This window comes from Pseudomyrmex gracilis, unplaced genomic scaffold (assembly GCF_002006095.1).
Source record: "Pseudomyrmex gracilis isolate BER0280 unplaced genomic scaffold, ASM200609v1 scaffold_288, whole genome shotgun sequence".
Taxonomy (NCBI): domain Eukaryota; kingdom Metazoa; phylum Arthropoda; class Insecta; order Hymenoptera; family Formicidae; genus Pseudomyrmex; species Pseudomyrmex gracilis.
In genome coordinates, this window is record NW_018020872.1 from 117,361 (window position 1) to 123,556 (window position 6,196).

A 6,196-nucleotide genomic window follows, 5' to 3' on the forward strand; every position below is an offset into this window, starting at 1 on the left:
GATAACGATTACGCGCCTAAGTGACGTCCGTTACACGCGCGAGCCGCGAGACCGTTTGACGGCGCCGATATGTGTACGATTAACTTGCGCTTTCCCCCTTCCCCCCTCTCTCTCTCTCTCTCTCTTTTTGATCAAGTTGTCGGATCTTTTAGCCGTGAGGAAATACGCATAGTGATTTTTATTTTTATATTTTGCAAAATTACTTTTCACAAATCAACGTGAAAACCAATGAGCCTAAGATCCTGGGCGAAGGTGGACGTGAAATTAAATAACAGCCAATGCAATTAAAGTGGACGTTTCGATCATTTTAATGTAGATCATTTTCAACACTATTACAAAAATATGAAAGGATTATAAGAACAGAATAAAAACGAATACATAGAAAGTAATAATAATTATTTAATTTCACGTCCACCTTCACCCAGGATCTTAGGCTCATTGGTTTTCACGTTGATTTAATTTTCCTTCGAGCCGTATTTATATTAATTTTTACTTTTCACAATTTTAAATTATTGATTCTCTACTTACGCGAAAAACAAATTTGATTTGAGTATATTCGATATATATAAATGTAGATATTTAAATAATAATTAAGATCGACAACTTACGTAAGATGTGCATTTAAGTTTACAAACTGAATATGTGCACGTGAGAGAAGATTTAGACCACGTTAAATGAATTTAGTTCGCAAAATTGTCACACAAAATCTCTCTGATCTTGTAACAAGTGTCTGACGACAGATTGTAAGTGCAAGAAGAAGAAAAATCGAAAAATTAGAAAGACAAATCCGGCGGGAGTCACAAAGGACTTGGCACCGCGTTGCAAAGACGGTGCTGTGGGCCTATTGACTCGAAGTCATTGTCGGAAGCCGCATCGGTTCCGACCATACGTGCACGCACGCACGCACGCATACACGCATCGCCGTATATAGTTAAATGTGGGAGCGCCTTAGGTCAGACATAATAGTGTGTTGGGCTGCAGGTTAAACTGGCGGCGGCCAGGCAGGTTGGAACGAGCAAAGGAATGCCGCGGGATTAAAAGAGAGCAAAAGGATCTCTCTCTTCCTCTCTCTTTCTCTCTATATCCTTTGCGATCTCTCTTCCTCCCTCTCGCCGTCCTTCGTACTCGCGCGCGCGCGCGCGCGCGAAGCACGAGACCGACTATACTCCGTCCCTTCTCAGCTGTTTTCATCCCTCTTCGTCAATCTCGGTCTCTCCGTCTCTTTCTCTTGATAAAAGCCCAGGACACTTTTCGTCACACGAAAGCGCCCGTATCTCCTCTTCTTGTTCCTTAACCAGATAGTGCTGAACATTCAGCAGCCACTTCTTCGCTCTCACGCTCGGAAATTGGCGAAGAAGGGAAAGAAGGGCGATAAGAGAAAGATGAGAGCGGGAGGAGAGACGCAAAAATTTTAGGAATGCGGTCCGCGAGCGATCGTCCGTTTTTGATCGTTCGTTATCTCGGTGTTTTATTACTTCTAATTAAACGTGAAAACTTGAATTGATGGTAACACCGAACGCTCTGCTTGTGCAGTAGCAACGACAGATTTCCCGTCAAATTCTTTTTTCTAAAAAAAAAAAAAAAAAAAATTCTACAAACTTTTTATAAACTTTCTGTGTAATTTTCTACAAGTAAACGTCGCTTCACAGAACGAAGCGGAAAACAGAAGCAAAATGTCGAAAATAAGATACATTTCGTAAAAATATATTTTCAATAGAAGAATCGAGTCGTTCTCTTTTTCTTTCTTTTTTTTTTTTAACTGGATTTTCCGCGTGTCCGTTTTTAATACCACCATAATCTTCTCGCACGGTGCTCCGTCGCGCATTGGTATTCTTTTCTTTTTGGCACCACCACCGGCCGTTGCACTCTCGCGTTCGCAAGAGAAGGACCGAGGACGGAAAAAAGAGAGAAGAAACACGAAAAGTTGTTCGGAGTATTAGTCATCCAAGTCGCGTCGTCTCCAATTGCATTGTGATTTAAATGTAACAGAGTTGAAAAACATGTTTCCGAAGCTTCGACCACGTTCAAAAGAAGTTTTTTAAACAATATGCCATATGTTTCGTGTGTTATCGGCTTTGCGTTAATGTATTTTATTTTTCTTTTATTAATTGAAGACAGGTGTGATATACACCGTATCAATAAACAAAGAAATATGCCATAAAATACAACATCTAAGACTCTTTCAAAGACAAAGCGTCCAATTCAATTTTGTACGAATATATTTTTTGCATACCGTACCGTCTTTCAACTTCTCCTGAAAATCTTGTCTTGAGCTTTTCATCAGTCTTGTGTATATTTTTTGATGGCGAAACGAGCAAGATCGATTCGGCAGAAGACAAAACGGGGGGGTGCGAGAGAAGAAAAATTTTTCGAGATATTAGTCATCCGAGACACCGCATACATTTTCTTCCCCTTCGCGTTCAACTTTCTTCTCCGTATTATTTACATTGGAATCCTGATTAATTCCCGGTCGGTGTTTCCCTTCTCAGGAACTCGTCGCTATATCCTTTCCTTCGTGCCTGCGGCCATTAGCTGACTCTCTCTCTCTCTATCGATATCCTGACGACTCCTCCGATTATGTGACCCGTGACGATCCCGATGCCCGGAAGACAGATGTCCGATGACTCGCTATACATATTCATGCGCGTAATTGCGTATGTATGCGCGAAGTGAGAGAGAGAGAGAGAGAGAGAGAGAGAGAAGAAAAGCGCGATTTTTTACACATACTTTAAAGCATTTAAAACGATATAGTTTTAATTATATTAAATAAAATGTAAAAATTTTCTTAACAAAAATTGTCCGAATTAAATATCTCGCAATGCTGCGCAAATTTATTATATGTGTCGGGATAAAAAGTTAAACGTGAAAATGTTATTTAAAATTTTGCGCACACATTTTTTGCAATAAAAATATTTTGTTTGAAAATTTAAATTTTACCGCGTTGCAAAGATTAAACTATTGAATGCATTATAACACATGTTATATATCGTTTGCACGCACGAGAACGTTCCCTTTATCCTTTTGTATGGAAGCTGCTTCAAAAGCGCGTCAATATATTGCGGATTTGCAACACTCGAGTAATACGGACATGGAAGTCTAGAGATGTCATATGTGACGTTATGAGGCGACGAGATATCTCTTGCGGATGTGCCGACGTGTATCTCGACGATGTGTACCGTGTTGTGCTACATAGCGCAATAATGCTTACACGTATGTATCCGATCCGTTATCAACAATGTCGAACAGTAAGTCATTGATCTTGGTTATAATTGGTTCGAGATGCGTTCGTGTCTGTTATCCGGAACGATAACAGACGGTAACTATTGGTTATAGTCATCGAAATGAGTCATCGTGGCGTTTGAAGCAAGAATTTTAACATGTGCTTGAAGAGAAATCAAAGAAAGTGCATTTAAAATGCTTTATCATTATCGTTGTTCGTATAAAAACGGTCTTTTATAATCGCGCGGCAATCAATTCCCGAGATAGAAATTGCCAGAATCATAAATCACATTGATATATATTTCATCTCTGTTATCTGATTTTTAGTTTACCACAAATCGTCACGTTTTCTAAATTATCGTATTCTCTACGTTTTTACACGGTAGATTTTCCGACTTCGCAATTTACACGTACGAGATGATTCTCTGACATCACATAAATCTTCCGCTTCTTGTATAAAACTCTTCCTTCTATGGTCACTGCGATAATGCATACCGCCAAACACGGAGCTTCGATATTCTATTCTAGAATGTTATTAATTATTTCTTGAATTTACCGCGAAGACGACAGCCCGCGCGCTCAATCAGTATTACGGAATCTGCACGCGGAATCGTTAATCGCCGTCGACGCCACGGGCTTAACATCCGCAGCAGCGGTGCTTTACCACGTGTGAAGACTTCGGCGTCGTCGGCGCTATAATCCGTGCGGGATAATTTATAATGCCGTGTACAGAATACAGGGACAAAGAGCGTATTTAACGTGCTACGTTGTTGCTCCGCGAAAGAGAGAGAGAGAGAGAGAGAGAGAGAGAGAGAGAGAGAAAGAGAGAAAGTAAGTAATATAGAAGAGCCGCGATATATCTTGCGGCTTTAGCGTGGCGAAGACTTCTCCGGTGCTAGAACTAGTTCGCAAACTTGAACGAAGGGACTTGTTACGCGTGATTGTTAAAGCGTGCAAAACGGCGCCGCCAACTTTGCCGACAGGTGTATATATACCGTATATACTTAAAGAGCGACAAAGTCTGCGCGCGCTTATCTTCGACTTTGCGGATTTTGTCGTCCGCGCGCCCGCACGCATTTCAATGCGTTGTTTTGACGGATCTGGACAACGAGTATAAAACGACAACGTTTATTTGCAAAATTTCTACAAAGAGAGAAAAAAAGTATGTCCGTGTGTTCAAAAGATTCAAAACTGCAATAATCGCGGATTTGGCAATTTGTAACGTATCTACACTGAGAAAAAAATACTATTAACTCAACTAAATGCGTTTAGTTGAGTTTCAGTTTGTTAACTAAAATATCGTGTTTTTTTAATTCAAGCATATGATAATAAAGATAACAAATTCGTATAAGTTGAATTAACGATAGTGGTAATGAACATATTTAATTCACTAAACCATGAATTGTTTTGTCGAACATAAGTTGTGATAATTTCAAATAAAAGATACTGTTAAAAAAGATGAAGTAGGCAATTCTCATTTACTTTGATTGAATATAAATCTGAATTTCTTTGTACCAAGTATTTCATCTAATCAAACTGCTTATTTTTATAAGCAGACAAATTATTGCGTTGTCCTATTGTGTTGTACATTCAAAGTTACCTGTATTTAAGCAAATTATAATTTTGTTAAAATATATATATATAAATTGTCTTTTGGTATAATCTAATTATTATATCTATTGAAACATGATATCTTCTTACAATAATCAATATTTCATTGACAGCCCGTGACCGCTGCAGTATAGTTGAATCAAATACTATTTTGTTACTTCAACAACTTTTTTTTTCTCAGTGTAGGAGATTGTAAAAATGTTTTACAAATAGCGATACACACGCGATGACGGTATTACCGTCGGAATTGTAATTTGAAATAACGTAAACTGTGAAAATATTACGCACAGTTTTGTGTAAAACAAAAAGAATACTGAATTTGCGCGTGTTGTTTGTTGGTCAAAAATATTTCACGTTGGGTTGAGAGCTTATATATACAGCCTCGCGGTGAAAAATCGATGGTAATAAACACACGCGGATTTTCTCTTTCGGTTACAGTCGAACGAACACTCCGTATCGTATAAAATTAAAGCGCCTTCGATGAGCGGATGATAAACACGGATTGGCATTGAGCTACGAGCGAATGCGCGCATCGCGCGCGTTTCTATATCTCTCCGTCCCGTACATATATCCCGGACATCGGAGTCGATCTCTTCCGGCTTCTCTCTCGGCTGTGTGTAAGTTCTCCTCGCGAGTATATTACCGACAGAATCTCCGCACGGAGTATTGGTACCGTAAACTGCATTACGGTCGATGCGCACGCTAAGAGACGCGTCGAAGCAGCTTAATCTCTCGATGCGATTCGCTCTATTCAAACACACACTATTCTTCCCGTTCCCACCATTGAAGTGGCAACCGACAGACGCGCAAAGTTCGCTCGTTTACGAGCGCTGTGTGTTGTTAGCGGCACACGAATTTCACGATGAGACGCGATCAGTGATTATTTAATCCGCGATTTAACTCTCCCGCGTTGGCGTGAAAAAACTGTTCAATCCGCGAATGTAAGCGTTGAATTAATTTATTAGCGAACGACGCTAATTAGTTTTTCCACCCGCGCGCGCGCTTGTGACGTGTGCGAATTGAAAGTGACACTTTACGCGTGGGAGGGGGGGAAGGAGTAATCGCGAGATCGATCGGTATATTTTTTTTTTTTTTTTTCAAGTGTGCGTTTGACGCTCTGTAGTTTTATAAATAGTGTTTTTTTTTTATGTCGCTTGAAAGATGAAATAATTCTTACTAAAAAAAAACAAAAAGCAATTGAGAACTTCGGAACTTTTCGAAGAAGCGCTCTTCGTGGAGAACCCTCTCTCTCTCTCTCTCTGATAATCCTTCTTCAAAATTTCGGGAAAGTGGAGCCAACTCCTTGGCGCGGAAGCCATCCAACGCGCACAATGCGGGACTCAAGTTTTCGTTATCGCGCGACTGA